Raw genomic sequence first — 21,765 nt, 5'->3', positions numbered from 1 at the left:
CAGGTGTCCCCCATCTTGTATTTGTGCCTCTCATTTTTTTTGCCCAAGTGCAATACTTTACATTTCTCCCTGTTAAAATTCATCTTGTTTGTTTTTGCCCAGTTCTCTAATCTGTCAAGGTCGTTTTGAAGTGTGATCCTGTCCTCTGGGGTGTTAGCCACCCCTCCCAGTTTGGTGTCATCTGCAAATTTGATCAGGATGCCCTTGAGTCCATCATCCAAGTCGTTGATAAAGATGTTGAATAAGACCGGGCCCAAGACAGAACCCTGTGGCACCCCACTAGTCACTCTTCTCCAGGATGAAGAGGAACCATTGATGAGCACCCTTTGGGTTCGGTCAGTCAGCCAGTTACAAATCCACTGAGTGGTAGCATAGTCAAGACCGCATTTTACCAGCTTCTTTACAAGAATATCATGGGGCACCTTGTCAAATGCCTTGCTGAAATCAAGGTAGGCTACATCCACTGCATTCCCTTCATCTACCAGGCTTGTAATTCTGTCAAAAAACGAGATCAGGTTAGTCTGACATGACTTATTTTTCAGAAATCCACGCTGACTATTGGTGATCACAGCATTCCTTTCTAGGTGCTCACAGACTGTTTGCTTAATGATCTGCTCCAGAATCTTCCCTGGTATTGATGTCAGACTGACTGGGCAGTAATTATTTGGGTCCTCTCTTTTCCCCTTTTTGAAAATAGGGACAACATTTGCCTCCTCCAGTCTGCCGGGACTTCGCCTGTTCTCCAGGAATTCTCAAAGATGACTGCCAGTGGTTCTGAGATCACATCTGTCAGTTCTTTTAGTACTCCTGGATGCAGTTCATCTGGCCCTGGAGACTTGAATACATCTAAACTAGCCAAGTATTCTTGTACTATCTCCTTAGTTATTCTGGGCTGTGTTTCCTCTGCTGAATCATTTGCTCCAAATTCTTCAGGTCGGGCATTGTTTTCTTTATCGGAGAAGACTGAGGCAAAGAAGGCATTGAGGAGTTCAGCCCTTTCTGTGTCCCCTGTTTGCATTTCACCATCTTCTCCTCTGAGTGACCCCACTGTTTCTTTGTTCTTCCTTTTGCTACGAACATACCCATAAAAGCCTTTTTTGTTGCTTTTAACCTCTCTAGCAAGCCTGAGTTCATTCTGTGCTTTAGCTTTTCTGACTTTGTGTCTACACGTGCTGGCTATTTGTTTGAATTCCTCTTTGGTGGTTTTCCCCCTTTTCCATTTTTTGTACACATCCTTTTTTAATCTTAACTCAGTTAAAAGTTCTTTAGATAGCCACCCTGGCTTCTTTAGGCACCTTCCATGTTTCCGTCTCATTGGTATTGCCTGAAGTTGTGCTTTTACTATCTCCCTCTTAACAAACTCCCAGCCATCATGAACTCCCTTTCCTTTTAGTATTACTGTCCATGGGATCTCACCCAGCACTTCCCTAAGTTTTATGAAGTCGGCTTTCTTAAAGTCAAGAAATTGAGTCCTAGTATGCTTGGCTGCTCCTTTCCGCTGTATGGTAAACTTCAGAAGAGCATGATCACTCGCGCCTAATGATCCTTCCACTTCTACCCCACTAACCAGGTCATCAACATTGGTTAGGACCAGATCTAAAATGGCTGTTCCTCTTGTTGCTTCTCCCACTTTCTGGACAATGAAGTTGTCTGCAAGGCCAGTGAGGAATCTGTTTGACCTTATGCTCTTGGCTGAGTTTGACATCCAACAAATATCCGGGTAATTGAAGTCCCCCATTACTACTATCTCCCTTCCTTTTGCATGCTTGGCCATCTGTTCCAGGAAGGCATCATCTATGTCCTCCGTTTGGCTTGGGGATCTATAGTAAACTCCCACAATGAGGTCACTGTTATTCTTCTCTCCCTTAATTTTGACCCAAATGCTCTCACTTTGGCTTTGAGGTTCTAAATCTTGGATCTCTTCACAGGTATACACATCCCTGCCATATAACGCCACTCCTCCTCCTTTCTTGTCTGGTCTGTTTCTCTGAAATAGATTGTCTCCCTCCATTATTACATTCCAATTGTGGGACTTATCCCACCAGGTTTCAGTAATGCCTATTATGTCATATTTAGTTTGCTGTACCAAGAGCTCAAGCTCATCTTGTTTATTTCCCATGCTTTGCGCATTAGTGTACCGACATTGAAGTCCATTAATCATTCCCCCGTGTCTTTTATTTAAGGATTTTTTCCTCCCACCACTAGGTCTGCGTGCTGTTTGCTCCATTTGGTCTATGACATTTGGATGATCATCTCCATCAATTGATAGACTCCTACCTTCAGGAGCACTGTCTCCCTCCCCCACATTAGTCAGTTTAAAGCCCTCCTGATGAGGTTTCTGAGATTTTTGGCAAAAACATTCCTCCCAACCGTTGTGAGGTGCAGCCCATCGCTTGCCAGAAGTCCAACTTCAAGAAACTGGAGTCCGTGATCTAAGAATCCAAACCGTTCCTGTTTACACCATTTGTGAAGCCAGTTGTTCACTTCCACTATTTTTCCCTCTCTCCCTGGGCCACGTCGTTCAACTGGGAGGACAGATGAGATGACAATTTGTGCATTTAATTGCTTCAATTTCCTGCCCAGAGCCTCGTTCTCTTTTGATCTTCTGGAGGCTATTGCTTGCAGTGTCATTGGTTCCCACATGAACCAAGAGGAAGGGGTATTTGTCAGTGGGTTTTATGATTCCTTGCAGTCGTTCAGTTACATCTTGGATCTTAGCCCCGGGGAGACAGCACACTTCCCGAGACATCTTGTCAGGCCCACAGATCACTGCTTCTGTTCCCCTCAGTAGGGAATCCCCTATCACCACTACACGCCTCCTCTTAGGTTTGGTCGGGGTTCTTCCGTGAGCTGTCCGTTCCAAGGTCGCCTGCACATTCCCTGAGGACTGACTTTGCTGCTCGTCTTCATATACCTGATCGACTGTAATGAGGGAGAGATCCTCAAATGGAGTCTGCTCTTCATCTTCCATGCTAGGGGAGAGGACCTCAAAGCGATTGTGTATTTCTAAACAATCAGAGCGAACCCTGGGCCTCCTACTTCTTTGAGTCACGTTTCTCCATATATCTGGCTCCTGTGTTGGTGAACTAGCCTCCTTCTCAGGGGAGTCCCCTGTCTCCTCCTTGGTGGAGACGGTGTGCTCTGTTGCTTCCAAGAAGAGCTCCAGCTCTCTAATTCTTTGGAGCGTAGCTACACGTTCCTCCAGTTGCTGGACTTTGTCTTCTAAGAGGGCAATCAACATGCAATTGCTGCAGGTAAAGTTGCCTGCAACCTTTGGCAAGATGGCAAACATTGCGCAGGAACCACAGGCGACTAAACATGATGTTGCTAAACATGATGTTGACCAAATTCAGTGTGGTTACCTAAACCCGGAAATCTAGGCTTGCAACTTTGTGGGTGTCCAGAAATCAGACTCTTCTGCACTTCAGTCAGAAGTTATTTTATTTCCATTACACAGACCAGGTTGTCCTTCACCTGACTCTATTATAGTGCTTATATTATTAGATTTGTATTCCATTTTTCATACAGAACTCTTAAAAGTGGCTCACAGCATCTATAACATCCAGCAGATCCATTAAAAAAATGCCAAACAAGAAAAAAACAACAACCTCCCCACAGGTCAAGAATGCCTTGTCCCTCTGAAAGTTGAGAATGGGGGCAACAGGAAAAGAAACTCTGAGCTGAATCAGGAGCAGGCACGTGATGATTTCTGTGCTTGCTTCCCTCTTCCCTGTTTCCCTTGAGGAATATAGGAAGCAGCCTTCTACTGAGTCAGACCACTGAACCATCTCACTCAGTACTGTCTGCAATGACTGGCACTGGCTGTCCAGGCAGAGATCTCTACCAGCCCTATCTGGAGAAGCTGGGGATTGAACCCAAGATCTTCTGCATGGAAAGCAGGTGCTCACAAGGTCATGCACCTAACCTGGCCACTGCAACAGGGGAGGGTGCAAGAGGTGGTGCATGGCAAGGCCTCCACTTCCCTCCCTCTTTACTAGACATTGTATATGTCTTTTTCTGTTTCCAGTCTTCTTAGTCCCTTCTAGTCATGTAGCGCTGTTTCCATGGAAATCTGACTGGCACAGGCTGGAAGGTGCTCAGGCTATACAGATGGGGAGTCTTGCCAGCTGTGATTAGAGGCTGGTGAGGCATAAACAAATATTAACAAAAGAAAGAAAAACCAAATACCTGCAAGAATGCCATCTACCATATTGACCTGGCCATGATTTAAGATCAGCAGATGAAGCCCTTCTGGTGATTCCTATTGCAGCATGAGGTGAGGACCCCAGAAAGGGCTTTTTCAGTGGCCCTTCTTGTGGACTTCTGCCCTTCCTGAGGTCTGTCTGGCCTCATCTCTTTATAACTTCAAGATGCATCATTTTGGAGGGCGTTTGGAGGAGGAGAGACCTGACTGGTGCTGCTATTAGTAATTGGCATTCAGTGATCTGTTGTGCATGTTTCATGGACTGTGTTATTTTTATGGATTTTATGTATTCTCAACTACTTTCTTTTATTGTAAACCACTCAATGATCTGTGAAAAGGCTGATATATAAGCCATCTACACAAACAAACTTACTTGCAACCACACATCTCTAAAGTAAATTAAAACAGCACCTGTTCTGAAATTTTCAGTAATTTATCCCAAACCACCACAATAGTGGGGGTGGGGGCATTTTCCTTTCACCCCTCCTGTTGCAAATAGTCGAAAGCAGCTCAGCTGAGAATATTAGTCCAGGTTTAATCTAAACATCGGAAAAATCTCTCAGATGTTAAAACCTGACTTCTGACATCATGCCATGAACAGCTGAGAGGACAGGACAGTCAGGAAGCTAGATAATAAATGTATAGTCTCTCTTAAACAAGAAAAACCAACCAACCAGCCCTATTCAGATACAACTAAGTCCAGTGCCACCTATTGACTGAACAATAGAATAACACTATCCACCCAAAACAATTCCTTCAGCTAAGTTCCCTCTGAAGAAGCTGAGAGTTAAAAATGTTTTAATTGCTCTGTTCTGCACCTTTAAAGGAAATCCAGCAGGTGATGCTCTTCTTGGCAAAGGAGAAATATTTTACTGCTATGGCGTTCTTACGCTAAAGCTACACAAGCAAGGGCAATAAAAGGAAGCAGGAGTTGGCAACCCTAAAGGGAGCCAGAAAGCTCACTGTCTGGTTTCGGCTGAACCCATCCAGTAAATCTTTTCCTTTCTCCACTGAACCTCACTGGCTCCAAGAAGACTGGATTTGCTTCAGCCTTAGGGATGACACATGCTAAAAACCCTTCTGAGGGGAAGCTTGTTTCTTCCCCGCTGTGGAGAATGGGTTGAATGATTATTCATCATAAGCAAAACCTGGCATTTTTCACTCCACTGCTCAACCTACATTGGGGGAGTTTACAGCGGCATGCAAAATTCCATGTTCTGATCACGGTGAATGAGCCAGACAACCTGTTTGCCAGAAGCAGGAAACTGCCACTGGTGGTAAAAAAAAGAAAGAAGTAAAGAAAAAGGAAGGTAAAAATAAGATACTCTGCAAGTGGGTTGGTTGTAGACCCTGATTTCTAAGTCTCCAATGAATCTGTTTGAGCTACCCGCACTTTGAAAGTGTCGCTGCTGAATGTTATTCCTGATGCATCACAGACCACCATTTGCCATTATGCTGTTAGGAAATGGAGAAATCTATTTCCATCTCCAGCGCATTATGTGTGCCTATTTCATGTGGAGTTTCTGATTGACTAACAAGCCTCTCCAGTAACAAGGATCTCCCAATAGCACCTGAGGCAGCAAACTCCTCCCCCCCCCCATGATGGCATTTTGCTCGTGAGCTCAAGTTAGGAGCTTCTGTCAAATAAAAAAAGTGTAGCGTTGAAATAGCAAATCTTGCTGTGTTGTTTGAAGGTATCTAAAGGAGCCACTTCACATTAGCAACAGCTATGAAGTCAGCTATGAAGTCAACTGTTCGCCAGTATTTTAAAGTAAAGGAAGAATGTGTAGATTTCTTAGCAACTCTCTCTCTCTCTCTCTCTCTCTCTCTCTCTCTCTCTCTCTCTCTGTGTGTGTGTGTGTATAGAGTAGTTTAACTACCTGCTGTTTCATGACAGACCAGGTGAATGTGTCTTCTCCAGTGTGTGGTAAGGAAGCTTAAGGAATTTATCCTTCGTGAATTCTGCTGTGAGCCAAGCAGATCCACACACTCCAGACTAATGTAGTCATCTTTTGGATTTTGCATTTCTCTGAATTTTGCAGTAAGTACTCAGCTAAAAAAATAATAATAATGTCAAAATATCTTTTAAAACACACATTTTTAGATAAATGTTTATTTTGAGAGAATATATGTTTAGACATGTGCATTCAAAACTATTATTTAGCTCTGTATATAAATGCAAATGTCTGTGCAGATTTTTTTGGTGTTTTTTTCAAGGCTCAGAAACAGTTTCTGATTTTCAGCAATGCACGTATTGTAAATGTTTCACCACAGCTATTATTCCCCCCTTCACCTTCCACTTGTTTGCTTTGAGCAGATAAGAACTAAAGAACTAAAGCTGCGACTATATTAAGGAAGGTAAATGTATTAATCCCAGCATACCTTCTGAAGAGAAAATCACAGAGCAGGGCCCTTCTGCTCCAGGAAACCTAAACCTTATCTGACATGTCCAGGTTGATCAAGCCAGGCCTTGCTATTAATGGGATCCTAGTGCATGCTCCTGTTCCAGAATATTCTATGGTGAAATGCATCACCGTAGGCCATGGCTACTGCCACACCCACTAGACCACTGAGAACCACTCTCATATGATTTTCAGGGTAGGCCGCTCAAAAGTCCTCTCAGAATTGTCTCTTATGACTACCTCTGCAGAAGGTGACCTCATCCTAGTCTCACAGCAGCCACCTTCAAGCTTGGGCCACAGAAGGGTGAAGATGCCCTGCTCCTCCACCATCCCACACACAAGATGTCCCGGATTTAGTTCAGGTAGAGCTGGAAGCCATTTTCCAGTCAGTGTAGGCAACGGTGATGAACATCCGATACCCTTTTTAATGTTTTGTGGGAGGGGGATTATTTGTTTGTTTTTGTTCTAATTTTTATTATGTATTTTGTGTTCTTTTATGCTGTATTTTTGAACTGCCCTGAGATCTACAGATGAAGGCAGTATACAGATTTTATTAATAATAAACTGATAACAAACAATAGATGGACTGATAGTCGAGGGACTGATAGCAGCTTCTTGGAAAAGGTACCTGTGGGTTTCTTTGACAAAAGGCCAAAGGCTTGTGAGGGAACCGAAATCCCAGACCCTCCAAGTGTCCTTTTCCCCCAGGTACGTCCCTGATTTAGAGAAGCCATCCTGATTTCTGATTTGATTCCAGAATGTCCCACTTTTCCTTAGGATGTCCCTATTTTCATTGGAGAAATGTTGGAGGGTGTGGAATTATTCAACCCCCGAGCTGTCTGAAGGCAATCCTGTATAGGGAAGGTGTTTTTTTAAAAAAAATTAATGTTCTATTGTGTTTTTATATATGTTGGAAGCTGCCCAAAGTGGCTGGAGCAACCCAGACTGGATCTAGACGCATCAAAGAAGCGTTGTAAATTTAAACAGGGAAAACATGTAGAGAAAAATGGGACTCCATATAGCTATCTGATGGCACAATGTTATTTCACACATACAACACACTTAAACCGCTTTTTCTTTACCAGTCTAGCTGAGTCCCCAGTAAGATGTGTGGGGTATAAATATGGAATGGGACATTCCTATTTTCATTGGAGAAATGTTGGAGGGTATGGGTTGCTACTTCACAGACTTTCTGTATAGACTATACCTTTAAAGCACATTCCAAACACATTTTCCACTCAAAGAAATTTGGGTCCTGTTGTTTACTCCTCAGAGATTTACAATTCCCAGCAACTCATAACAAACTACAGTGCCCAGAATTATTTGAGGGGTGGAATGAAATGAACTTGTTTAAAGGTGTCGTGTGTATGCCATCTACAGCTTTGGCCCTCAGCTCTCCCATGGGAGGAGAGCCTTCTGTGGAAAGTACAAAACTGAAAAAGGTACATCTCAGCCATGGTTCATTGTACTTAACCCCCCCTCCCCCCACCACACAAATAGGGCTGTAGAATAATTGCATTGATTTCAAGCAGACATTTACATCTGCGAATGTTCTTATTGCTTTCTCCTTTGAAGAATTGATTTCGGCCAGGACACAGAATAGCAAAAAATAGATTTGTTGTATCGAATTCACATTGGCATGATTAGGAAACATTGTAGTTATGAAAAGAACATGCACATTTCCGTTTTTTATTACGTGGTCTTTTCTCTCCACCAATTTATTGGTTTAATATATAAAGCCTAAGCAAAAACGATGCAATATTATTATACATAATCAGAGAAACAGTTTAAATAGCCGGATAGAAAATTTGTCAGTACGATTTTATGCCCTTAATATGGCTTCCTATATTATGAAAATGATAATATAGCTGTATTTTACTCTGTGTACTAAAACAATGGGTTTCAAGCAGAGCTGGGCAAAAATTATCTCCCCAAACTCTTTACCCACTTTGCTGGCAGCAAAAGCAGTGGTATTATTTTGCCAAATATTCACCAGGAGGAGAATCTCTCCAGCAATGTCATGGGGGGACGGGAAGACTGCACATCAGCTGTGACAACAGCAGAACTTGTTTCTCTCCCCACCCCAGGAAGTGGGAGGGAACCTCTTTCAGTCTGGTGACTGGGAGTGGCCGCCGGGACCACATAACACCGGTCCTGAGAGATCTGCATTGGCTCCTAGTACATTTCTGAGCACAATTCAAAGTGTTGGTGCTGACCTTTAAAGCCCTAAACGGCCTCGGTCCTGTATACCTGAAGGAGCGTCTCCACCCCTATTGTTCAGCCCAGACACTGAGATCCAGCACCGAGGGCCTTCTGGTGGTTCCCTCATTGCGAGAAGTGAGGTTACAGGTAACCAGACAGTGGTGCCCACCCTGTGGAACACCCTCCCTTCAGATGTGAAGGAAATAAGCAGCTATCTTCTTTTTAAAATACATCTGAAGGCAGCTCTGTTTAGGGAAGTTTTTAATATTTATTGCTGTATTGTTTTTAACACTTGATTGGAAGCCGCCCAGAGTGGCTGGGGAAACTCAGCCAGATGGGCGGGGTATAAATAATAAATTATTATGATTATTATTATATCAGTCTGATGGCCACATTTCCACCTAGGCAACCTTCCAGGGACCACATTCCAGTGGTGGAAAGGTCTAAAGGCAACAGTGGGTGCAGCAACAGACAGAACTCTTACATTGGTAAAATTCACTGTGTTTCAAGTTATGGAAAAGAAGGAGGTTTTGATATGCACTCACACCCTCTGCGTATATGCTCCATCAGCTGGTAGAGTATTACTCTTGGGGTCATGGGTTTGAGCCCCATGTTGGGCGAAAGATTCGTGCATTGTGGTGCATTGACTAAATTATCCTTGTGGTCCCTTTCAATTCTACAATTCTATGATTCCATGAAAATCACTCAAGGAGAGTGCAGAGCAAGGTGTTTGAGGGTTGTGGGCTGGGAAGGGGCCTGGCCAGCGGCACTGGCTTACCCCGTGACTGTGGGTGCCCAGCCCTTCATTGGACACACGTACCGTGTGTGTGCGCCACCAAAATTTGTGGGTGCCCAGCCCCCTCAGGGAGAATTTTGTGGGGGCTAGAGCACCCAGGGCCCCCTCGACCCAGCACCTATGGGCCTGGCACAGCTTCCCCCCCGCATGGTTGCTCCACTTCAGATCTTCCCATATTGAATTGGAGGTAATAATAATAATAATAATAATAATAATAATAATAATAATATTTTATTTATACCCCGCCCATCTGGCTGGGTTTCCCCAGCTACACTGGGTGGCTTCCAACAGAATATTAAAATACAATAGTCTATTAAACATTAAAAGCTTCCCTAAACAGGGCTGCCTTCAGGTGTCATCTAAAAGTCTGGTAGTTGTTTTTCTCTTTGACATCCGATGGGAGGGCGTTCCACAGGGCGGGTGCCACTACCGAGAAGGCCCTCTGCCTGGTTCCCTGTAACTTGGCTTCTCGCATCAAGGGAACCGCCAGAAGGCCCTCAGTGCTGGACCTCAGTGTCCAGGCAGAACAATGGGGGTGGAGACAGTCCTTCAGGTATACTGGACCGAGGCCGTTTAGGGCTTTAAAGGTCAGCACCAACACTTTGAATTGCGCTCGGAAACATACTTCTGATGACCAGTTGCTGAAAACTGCAGTATGGAAAACCTTGCAGGTGTCCCACAGGCATTTGGTTGGCCACTATGAGAACAGGATGCTGGATTAGGTAGGCCCTCAACCTCATCTAGCAGACTCTTATCTTAAAACAGATTCTAAGCGAGTGCAGCTGGATGCAGTTTGAAACCTGGCCACTGTAGTCTACAAATTGGCAACTGTGAAACTGGGTTTCTGCAATGCATTCTACATGGGCTGCCCTCACGCCTGGTCTGGAAGTTCCAGCTGGTCCAGATGATGGGGGCAGACAGCCAACAGCTTGTGACATCTCTGATAAAACATGCTCCCTGGCTGTCCATACACGACCAGGCCAGGTTCAGATATTTTCCCTAGCCATACTGTAGTACCGCCAAGAAAAATGACACTATGGGAATGGATCAAAATATGTGCAATGTAATAGAACCAGCTATGTTTATTATACAGTAGGCTACAACAGACAAAGAACCTGAGCGATGGCATCAATAAATAATTACAGCACTCGAAAGATACATCTCAGCTGTATCTCCCAAGTGGAAAGTTCATCAGCTTGATAGCTGGGATTAGATTCAATGCCAACATACAAATGAATATTCACCATCCATTCCACTGCTACTCCGGATGGAAGGTTCATAAGTCATGATAACTGTAGTTACATTAAATCCATGCTACTACTGATATTCAGCACAGCATTTGTGCCAGAATTCAGCTGTAAACCTATTTGGATGCCATGCTGTTCTTTGGCCAGTTTTGCTAACATACCTTATTCATGAACTTCACAATGGTACAGTAGGAGTCAACAAAGCATGTGGCTGATCTAATCTGTCTAGTCAAGGGTTGCCAGTTTTCAATCCTGGGATCAATGCTGCATGCTGAAATGTCATGGACTGGTTGAATGCAGAGGAATGTTAGGAAGAACCAACTGGAGAACCACCAAGGGAAGAAGGCTCAGAGCCCTGGGAGTGGTGATGGGACAATGATGAGCGGTCAGAGGGAGAAGACTGGAAGAGGAGGTGTCAGAAGCTGGGGGGGTAACAGGGCACGGTGAGCTTGGGAGTCTGTGGCAGAGAGGAGGCCAGAATCAGAGTCAGAAGGTGAAGCAGGAGAGTCTGAGGAGGGAGGCCAAGAGTCAGGCTGGTGAAGAGTCACAGGTGTCTCTCCCTCCTGCTGTGACAAGCTCTCCTCCCAGAACCAGAAGAGGACTGAAATGAGTGGAGCAGCAGAAGGCTGCACACAAGTGCAATCTCCGATTGCTTGGGGAAAGCCTTGGAGAGAAGGAGACTTAGAAGACTTTGAGGAGGTGGGGACTTTCAGTCTCAGCAATTGATTTTCATGGAGTAAGATCGCCAGGAATGAGCTGATCAGCTCAATATGCCTGTCACTCAACCAAGTCTTTGGAGATCATGTTTTTGCTAATAAAGAGTTAACTTTGAACTATGTGATTACTGACCAGCACACTCCCAGGACATTAAATTTCTGAGCCCAATCATCTGAATGTGCAGAGAAGCCTCCCTGCAATCAGAAACTTTACAATCAGAGGAAGATTTTTAAGGTTTTTAAGCACACCTTTGTGCTAACCATACAAAGATGTAAATAAATGTCCATGGATGGGAGAGGTGGGGCTTGGGTGAGTGCCCCTGCCGCCAGCCACATTTGGATGTATTCATACTAACACCGGAACACAAAGCCCACCAGATGCAGCCCCATGAATGATGGGGGTTGTAGTCCAGAAATTTATTTTCGGAAGGCTGCAGTTTGCCCATCCTTGCCTTTAAACTGGTGTTTGGACAGGGCAAGCAGATCTAAGCTGTTCTGCACTGAGTTTCGGAGGCTAAATGCATTTCTGTTTGTAAACTTCTTTTGCAGTCTTTGGATGGAGAGTTCCACCTATTATTTCCCCATTACACCATAGCTGTGGAACAGATTGTGAGGGGCTGCAATTAGATGTGTGCAGGTGGTATTACCTTCTGCAGTTTCTTTATTTCAGGCCGAAGCCAAACAGCTGTTGATGTTAATTTTGCACATGCAAGCTTTCTCTTTTTTGAAGTTGAAAAACATAAACAAGACTTTGGAAAAGGGTATTTTGCTGTATCCAGCCTCCCTATAGCTAGCTACTTTCTTATGCTTTACATCTTCTGCCCTTGTACCCACTTTACTGAGATAAAAAAAATGCACCCTATTTTTCCTGATCTATGAAAGAGCTTCTGTATTTTGAAGATGCATCAGTTTCCCCCAATGAAAATGCAAAACAAAAATAAGACCACAACGTACTTACGTGATTCATTTAAGAATCTGCAGCAGTTGCTGCAGATAGCTTAAGCTTGCTTCCTGTGTCCATGTTTAACCAGGGTAGACAACAGGGGGTGGTAACCCCACTTCTGTCTCCTCTTTTGGGCAACATATTTGGTGTTTCGCAATTTTCTGACTAGTTGCAGGACCTTAGCCAGACCTAGCAGAGTACACGCAGAATCCACGGAAGCAATTGGTGACTTGGCTGCAGACAGGATAGACGAAGCAGGAAGCAGGAACTTGTAGTTAGGTGTTTATTATATACAGTGGACTATTTACAGGAACAGAACATGGATCTTTAGCTTGCTCTCTCATAAGCGACTCACAACTCCTACACTGACACAGAACTCTGAACACGAACACTGAATTAATGCATTCCAGTTAGTAGGCCATTAATTATCACTCCCTTGAGAGAGCTTGACCAATCAGGGAGCGGTCTCCATGTCTCTGTTATCACCAGGCAGACTTACTCCTTCAGATTGCCTTCTGGCTGTCTGCCAAACCTTAATTGACTCTGTGTGAGTAGCTGCACGTACACAGTTTCCCAAGAGTGAAGACCATGGTAATCTGTTTTGCTGTACATAGGACGGCTTCAGTTATGGACTTCCCATTGCTGTGGTCACATCACATGGACCGAGAGCCCCAGAGGTCTTAGCTATTTGCTATGAAACTTGAGAACAGTGGCAGAAACATTTGACAAGGATTGGAAACACCCGCCACCTCTTGTCTTCAGATTTGCAGTGTAAATGTGATGTGGAATCCAGCACCCACTTCTTTTCACCTGCAGGAGGAGGGAAGAGAAAGCAGTTGCCAGAAAGCCTTATTCAAGGGAGAGATCTGTGTTGGTGGAAGGACTCTGAGAAAGGGGATGTTTGGGAGGAAATAACAAAAATAAGTAGAAACGTATTTTTGTGGGGAGGAGGTAGGTAACCTTTATTGCAAATGAAGCAGGGTATATTTTTGTGTTGTGGTCCCCCCCCCCCCCCCAGTTAAAGACTGCCTCATGAGTAATGATTTACCATCTGTGCAGTTGTGGCCCTCATTATAATTATAACTCATACCAGGTGAGGGGGGCAGATAATTTTCCGCAGGAGGAATGACTCACACAGCCACTGTGCCCATTATTGGTGTGTCCCCCCCCCTCGCCCACTCCCCTCTGACTATTCCCCCCTCCCCACATGTGTGCAGACACATACAAGAAGCATCCTTCAAAACTGCATAAAGGCAGAATTAGCACCGGGTATGTGCATATTCTGGATGACTCTGACATAGATTCCTAAGTGTATCTTGGCATGGCCATCCTCTGTCTTGGCACATCGCCTCACAGCCAAAGATCCATCCTATCCAATAGGAAAGGGTCGTACCTCAGTGATAGAGAACCTGCTTTGTAAGGTCCTAGGTTTAGTTCCCCGCATATCCAGGTAGGGCCAGATTAGGCCGCTGCCTGCATCCCTCGAGAACCCTAGCTAGTCAGTGTAGACAATACTGAGCTGTGCAGACTTGAGGTTAGGCAGCTTCCTGCCTTTCTCTCCCCTTCACCTGCTTCATTGTGATTTCAGTGTTCAGTGTACAGTAGGACAATGCAATGCTATCTGAAGGCACAGCTAGAGAGAGCTGTGGTGAGGTCACGATGCGTTCAGGGCTCGGAACCTTACTTTACCAAGAAGCTCAGATGTTTTCTGGTGGCCTAAGCAACTCTATGATCCTTCACATACAGCAAGCAAGCAAGCAAGCAAGTTGCGTGGTGAGTTCCTGCCCCCCACCAGGGAAAAATAAAGACACAGGACACCAGAATTAAGGTTAAATGGGCGAATTAGGCCACAACTGTATTGATTTCAGGAATGAGAGGCATTGGCTTAGGCACTGGTCCTATCGACTATCCGGCTCCAGCCTGTTTGCTGAAGACCGGGAAGGGTTAACACCATAAAGGGGGAGTCCTGCTGAGGCACGTCAACTAGGAGCTCCCCCGGGTCACCGCTCAGGGGCGTGCCTTAGGCCCACACCTCCATAGGCTTTGGACAGGGCCACGCCCCCCGGAGTCCTTTATCGGACCACCCTTCACTCTTTGGGGGAGGTGATGGCGTTTCCTCCCCCACACACATCCTCTTAACCCCTCCTTACCAATGCCTAACCGCCAATGCTGAGGAGTTGTGACGAGTTGCTACGAGGTAGGCGAAAAACCAAATGGCTAAAAATCACCAATTGGGAAAAATTCCTACCATGCCCCTTGGGGCGACAGACCGAAGTCCATAGCAAAGTCAGAAGCCTACCTAAAGGGAGGGAGGGTGGGAAAACGTGATGGCTGGCCGGCGAAAAGAGGGTGAGCCCCGGCCGCGCCGGCCCTAAATAGGGTAGGCCACGCCCCCGATTGGCTGGCTGGGTGGACGACGCGGCCGGGATTCCCTCGTTCTCGCGGGGGCTGGAATCCAGCCCGCAACCCCACCTCCTTGCCAGGTCCCGGAAGTGGCTCTATCATGAGACCGCAAGTCAGAGGCAGGCTAAAAAAGACAGGCTTGCTTAGCACAGAACAGTTCTGTAAACTACATTGGCGCAAACTGGGCAGAGTTCAGGTTTATGGGACCTACTCTCTTCATTACTAAAACTTCTTAGGATCAGCAACCAGAGGGAACACTGGATCTGGGGGCTTGAATGAATGGACAGGGAAGCTGTCCCTGAGCACATATTCAAGGGATTTTATGTTGGGAAAAAGCACCAAGGCAAAAGCCAGCTCCAGATGGCTGGAATGCAAAACAGGTTTGCAGATGTACTGTTGGAGAAAAGGTGGAGCCTATTCTCTGTACTGAGCACCGGATGTTAGCTCAGTGTGTCATATGACCTGTACTGGAAGTACAGGGGAGGAGTGTGAGACTCTTCTGATGGAGACTGAAGGGTGCAGACACATTTCTATGTACTGTTGAGTGACAGGAATAAAACATGTACAAAGGACTCCTGTCTGTCTCATTTCCCCTCCCTGGGGAGAATGCAGGGAGGGAGAGAAGCAGAGAAGCAGAGGGTGTGTTCTTCTCACGACTAATGAGAAGAATCGCCGGGTTTGTTTACCTAGCCTGCCGGGATCGCAGACGGACGGTAAACACACAGTATCTCGCTCAACTGCCTCGGGGGAGGCCAGGTACCTCTGCCTGTGAGCTGAAGATACTGACATTTTATTTCTATTTTTTTAGCACCAGACCCTTTCTACAAAAATCTTTCCCTGGTTTTCCAACAGGCTTGCTTGCTTATTTATTTATTTATTTAAACAAACAAACAAACAAACAAACCAGGAAAAGACTTTTAGTTGTCGCCGTTGTTAAACAGCTGTGAGTCAGAGACCTCTGGTGAATGACAGAGAGATCTACCGGTAGTTCTTGACTGACACTGTGCCCTCCCCTGCAATAAAGGGTCCTTGATTGTGGTCCTCTCCTGTTTGCAGATGGCTGCATCAAGTGGTCTTCAGCAGCAAAAGGAGGAGAAGAAGCGGCGGCGGCAGAGCAGAAGTTGTTGCAGATAGAAGCCACACACACACACACACACACACACACACACACACACTCTTAAGCTGCAGTCCCAAAGCTTGGCTAGCAGAGCCAGGGCTTGATAGAGCAGCACCAGCACTGCCACGTCAACAGTCTGACTGCAGAGGCTCGTGATGCAAGAAAAAGTGGATATTTGCTGTGATGGCTCCTAGCTGGAGAAAGAGGCCCCAGCTGAAGCTGTTGCCATCATGTGACGGCAGTAGGGCTGGCTCAGGGGAAAATGGATCCTGGGCTGGCCCAGCATTGGCCCCTCCTTGCTCCCCAAATATCCCTGTGGGGGGGGGGGTGTCCACTAGCAGCAATGCCACTGATGGTAGCTTCTATGAACCCATCATATGAACAGGCACATTGGGGTGCTCTTTGCTGGAGAGAGGCTGGCAGAGGCACACCTCTGCCCCATGCGAAAACACATTTACAGCATACAGTGGTACCTTGGGTTAAGTACTTAATTCGTTCCGGAGGTCCGTTCTTAACCTGAAACTGTTCTTAACCTGAAGCACCACTTTAGCTAATGGGGCCTCCTGCTGCCGCCGTGCCGCCGGAGCACGATTTCTGTTCTCATCCTGAAGCAAAGTTCTTAACCCAAGGTAATATTTCTGGGTTAGCGGAGTCTGTAACCTGAAGCATATGTAACCCAAGGTACCACTGTACATTCAAAGCACCATGGCTGGATCTAGACACATCAAAGAAGCAATTCAGTTAAACATGTTGTAAACTTCGCACAGGGAAATCCCGTTGGCAAAAAACGGGACTCTGCAGTGCCATCTGGTGTCACAGTGTTATAAAGCATATAAAGCGCTTTATCTTTACGAATGTAGCTGAGTCCTATGATACCGCTTTAAACATCCATGGTGTCCCCAAAGAATTATGGGAACTGGAGTTTGTTAACAGAAGCTGAGAGTTGCTAGGGGCACTCTATCCTGCCCCCGCCCCCCACGATAATTTCCAGAGTTTCCCGTGATGAGGCATTAACTGTTAAACCACTCCGGCAAATGCTGCTCTCTGAGGGGAAGGGGGTCTCCTAACAACGCTTAGCACCTTTAAAAACTACAGCTCCCAGAATTCTTTGGGGGAAGCCATGACTTTTTAAAGTGATATCATAGTGCTTTAAATGTATGCTGTGGAAGTGGCTTTTGAAAAGGAAGCCAGGAAGTGGGCAGGCAGGGTGACAAATATGACACCAGACATCATCTGCTTTAATTGGACTGGTCTTTCATTCTTGGTTAAACTAGAAAGTTATCAAATGTAATAGGATACCCTCCAACACCTTGACAGGAAAATCTAAGACACAATCTTCCCAGATGCCATCTTTCCATTTTTTCTCATGAGAGAACAGCAGCCATTTTGAACATTATGATCTCGGGCCGCAATTCCCCCCCTCCCGAATAGTGCTTTTTTCAGGCACAGTGCCCCAAAGCGCATGTTTCTGGCACCACACAAGATTGTGGCCCCGCAAAAATTGCAGAGCAGAATAGCACAAGATCACGGTGTCCAAAATGGCTTCCCTTTGCTCATGATGAAAAAATGAGATATCCCATTTTTTTCCTGGACAGCGGCAGGGTATATAATAGAGGTATCAATGTCTTAGTTTATTTCCTGGTGTTTAGAAGGCATTCTGTTTTATCGTAGCTGATGTTTTAAAAAATGTGGAAATTCTCTGGTATTTTAAAATATTTGCTAAGATGTTTTAAACCTATGTTGCAAGCTACTTAGAATTTTGTTTAAATATAAGCAGTATATAGCCTGCCGAAAAATAAATCAATAAATCAATCAATAAATAATAAATAAATAAAATAAAATAAAAATGTTGCAATTCATTTTCAGGGACTGCCAAAAAGCCGGGGAACAAATCTAATATATAAGTAAATGAGAAGTATAAATATTGCTCCTTCCATATACTTCCTTCCATACACAACTCTGTACCTGATCCCCATCTACGACACCTAGTGAAAGAAACGTAAACCTGCTTTTGGTAGGTGCTCTGTTTTCTTGTCTACATTAACTCCAAAACCGAACGCCTTCATTTATGTACATTTATGGCATTATTCTTCCCTGGGTATGATCTGACTCCGCAGGATTTCTCAGCGTAGAAGAATTTTCTTTTTATGTGCACATCACCTGGGTCCAAAACATAGAATATTCCCAGCTGCACAAAACAGCCTGTGGCAAGTAAGTTAAGAGCTGTCAGTCGTACACATGGGGTGCCTGACAAACATATTACACATACAATTCAAGGCTGACCTTAGACTGCACCTGAATTTAAATCTGTGTACAGCAGTTTGCTTTATAACACCTAAATAGGCTGTTAGCACATCAGAGTGCCAGCGGCCCTCCTTTTCTCCTCACCCCCCCCTTTAGTGATACACTATTACTTCAGACTTTAGATTGCTATAAATGGGGACCAGAAGGTAGCCTCATAAAATTAGTTCATTTTACAATAAAGATGCCAACTAATTGCTGGGCACATTTGGGGAAAATATATCTTTTAAAAAGCAGTTTCCCATTCACAGATAACTAGACTGTCCCTGGAAATATATCACTGGTAATTACCTGGCGTTTTAAAATCTACATTATGTCACAGAAATATACAGGATGAAATAAGCAGGTAGCCTCAGGGCTGTGAATTTTGTGAAGATGCAAAGCAAATGGTAACGGAAGTACCAATAAGGAAGGATATGCTTACGATGATTTTGTGAAGGGATAACAACAACAACAACAACAATAATGAGTGGCATTTCACTGAGATCAATGCAGAGCAGTCCCACCAATATGAATGAACCTAATTTAGTTATGTCCATTAATTGAGCTTGACTACTCTTAAGTACCAGCCCTAAATGGCCAGATGCAGTGATCCCCCATCCTTCTCCCCTGTGCTGTTCTGAGGGTTCTCCCGACCCCCACAGAGCCAGTTTTGGGGGGTGCAGGTGGGAGAACCCCACTGTGCTAGCAGAAGTCCTTGTTTAGGCTTCCACAAGCAGAAGTTGGATCCTGTCCATTGTGTGGGGCTTGTACCTACTTACAGTAGACCTGTTTCAATTAATGGGCAGGACTAAATTAGATTCATTAATTGCAATGGGTCTAATCTTAGGACTAGCATTGGACCCCAACTTGTGTCTTGAGTTTATATGGTGGAGGTGAGCGGGTGGGGGGGAGATGTCCTTACCTCCTTGACAAATGTGCTACAGATGTTGCTGAAGACTTAACTGTTTACTCAGTCATTCCCTGGCCATTCTTACTGGTTTGTGCATATGGCTGGTTACAGTGTAGTACTGGGATTTATTATGATAGATGGTATGTTGCTGGTTTTTATTGTTTCAAAGTATGATCTTACTGTTCTGTACACTGATTTGAAATTTTCTAATAAAAAGTGGTGTATAAATGCCTTTAAAATAAATAAAGACCAAGGTAGGAAACTAGAAATGTATACCACACAGATTGTAGGCAGCTGTGGGTGGGTGAGAATGGCTCAAACTATCACTGATGAGCCAGTTTTTGCAAGTGAACCCTAAGAGACCTACAGCACGGAAGCATTATACAACAGATAAAAAAGATCTCCACCATAAAGTTATAATAATAATAATTAAATCAAACTTAACAAAGCACCAGTCATTGAGGAACAGCACCGAAATAAAGAAGCTGAGGGGAGAGTCAACTAAAAGCTCTCTGGAACAGCAGTGCTTTGGCCTGTTGCCTAAATGAATGGTGTCAGGGTCTCATGAACGTCCCTCAGGAGAGCATTCTGGGAAGTGGAAGCCATTATGGAAAAGGCCCTGCTCTTAGTGACTGCCTGCTGTATCTCATTTGACCATGGAACCTGGGGCAAGGCCTCAGATGGTGCATGCCAAGAGCAACGTATGAAAGACAAAAGAGGACCCCAATCTGCATAAAGTTTGTGTATGGTAATTTATATGTATAGAAGCAAAGTTAGGCCTAATTACTGTAATTTAAATAGAAGCACAATACCTTGGTTCTCAAACGCCTGGTTCCCAAATGCCGAAAACCCAGAAGTAAGTGTTCCGGTTTTCTAACTTTTTGGGAAGCCAAACATCCAATGTGGCTGTTGGCTATTGTGTCCTCTGTAAAGTAGAAGACATGAGGTGATATTCAGCTAAGCTTTATTCACAGTAGACCCATGGAAATGAATGGAGCTAACTTAGTCATGTCCATTAATTCCATTGTCTCTAGCGCTGAGTAAAACTTAGCTGGCTGCCTCTCATGCCCATCCAAATCTGGAGTTAACCGGATAATTTTATGATGAGTACTTTGCACCAGCGCAAGTAAAGCAAAAGCAAACAATTAATTTGATTGCATTAGCTTCCTGAAAAATGGTTACCTTTCTTTCTTTAAAAGTCGTCTCAGAACTTGCAAGCAGAAAGCTCTCCTCTCGGGAGATTCGCAGCTTCTGTTCATTATGAAATGGGCACAGCCTAATAAGGCATTCTTTCCTGTTTGATATGACAGATATTCTCCAAGGAGCTAAGCTCATTTCTGCACAGTATACTACAGACAACCTGTAGAAGTAAACGACCATTTATCTCCTTGGCATAACACTCCCCAGCTTACCCAGAGAGCTAGATAACCTTAAACTGAACTTTGCCTATGGAAGTTAATCTACAGCTTTGATATAATAGTGAAACTTTATATTCGAGGGTTGCTTTTGTTTCTTCTTCTTCTTCTTCTTCTTCTTCTTCTTCTTCTTCTTCTTCTTCTTTTGTTTGCAAATTAGACAGAGCTGAGTTTTAAATGAGGTTCTCTCACAGGTATTCGGAGGGAGAGGTTGACTAGTTACACAGATTTTATTATGATCTGGGTGTATTGACTTTTAATTATGTACTGTTTAACAACACAAATAGGGCTGTCATTCCCATCAAGAACGGGTTACTGTGAACATTCCCTATTGTGTGATTTGTCTCTCCCCCCTCCAGTTTTTTTACTTCCTTCACCTTACAGGCTTATGCGAGATGCATAAAAATGAAAAAGTTTGCATTTTACCTGGAAAAGAACTAAGTCATATGTAGGAGTTGTGGGGCCGCTACACTGTTCCACCCATATATACATAGGAACAAAGAAAATCTTCATGGACTAGGACAAGTTCACACATTATATTCTATGTCTGTGTGCATGAGCAGCTGAGGTTTATACTCATAGCTAGTCACATACATTGTTCAACAAATGTACAGTCCGTGTACACTCGCACACAAATTTGAGGCGAAAGCCCAACGGGCTTGAGACTGCCTTTGAACTGCAGAGGTGTCAGGGGCAAATGGTGGCGGGCAGTGGCAGAAAGAGGTGAGGATAGGCAGTGGCAGAACATAAGCCATCAGCATTGGCTGCAGCAGCTGCCACCATCTCCATTTCTCCAGAACGTCTCTAGGCATAACAATGGGTGCAGAGGCATTGGTGGTCATGAAGATGCAGCAGCTGAACCTGTAGTCACCTGACCTGTACTTCTTTTCACAGTACCAACCCCTTTAAATACACACACATATACAGTAGTACCTTGGGTTAAGTACCTAATTCGTTCTGGAGGTCCATTCTTAACTGTCCTGAAACTGTTCTTAACCTGAGGTACCACTTTAGCTAATGGGGCCTCCCACTGCCGCCGCGTCGCCGAAACACAATTTCTATTCTCATCCTGAAGCAAAGTTTTTAACCCGAGGTACTATTTCTGGGTTAGTGGAGTCTGTAACCTG

This window comes from Podarcis pityusensis, assembly GCF_964106645.2.
Source record: "Podarcis pityusensis genome assembly, chromosome: 2".
Lineage (NCBI taxonomy): Eukaryota > Metazoa > Chordata > Lepidosauria > Squamata > Lacertidae > Podarcis > Podarcis pityusensis.
The sequence above is the reverse complement of the archived record's forward strand: the minus strand, read 5'-3'. Positions refer to the sequence as shown.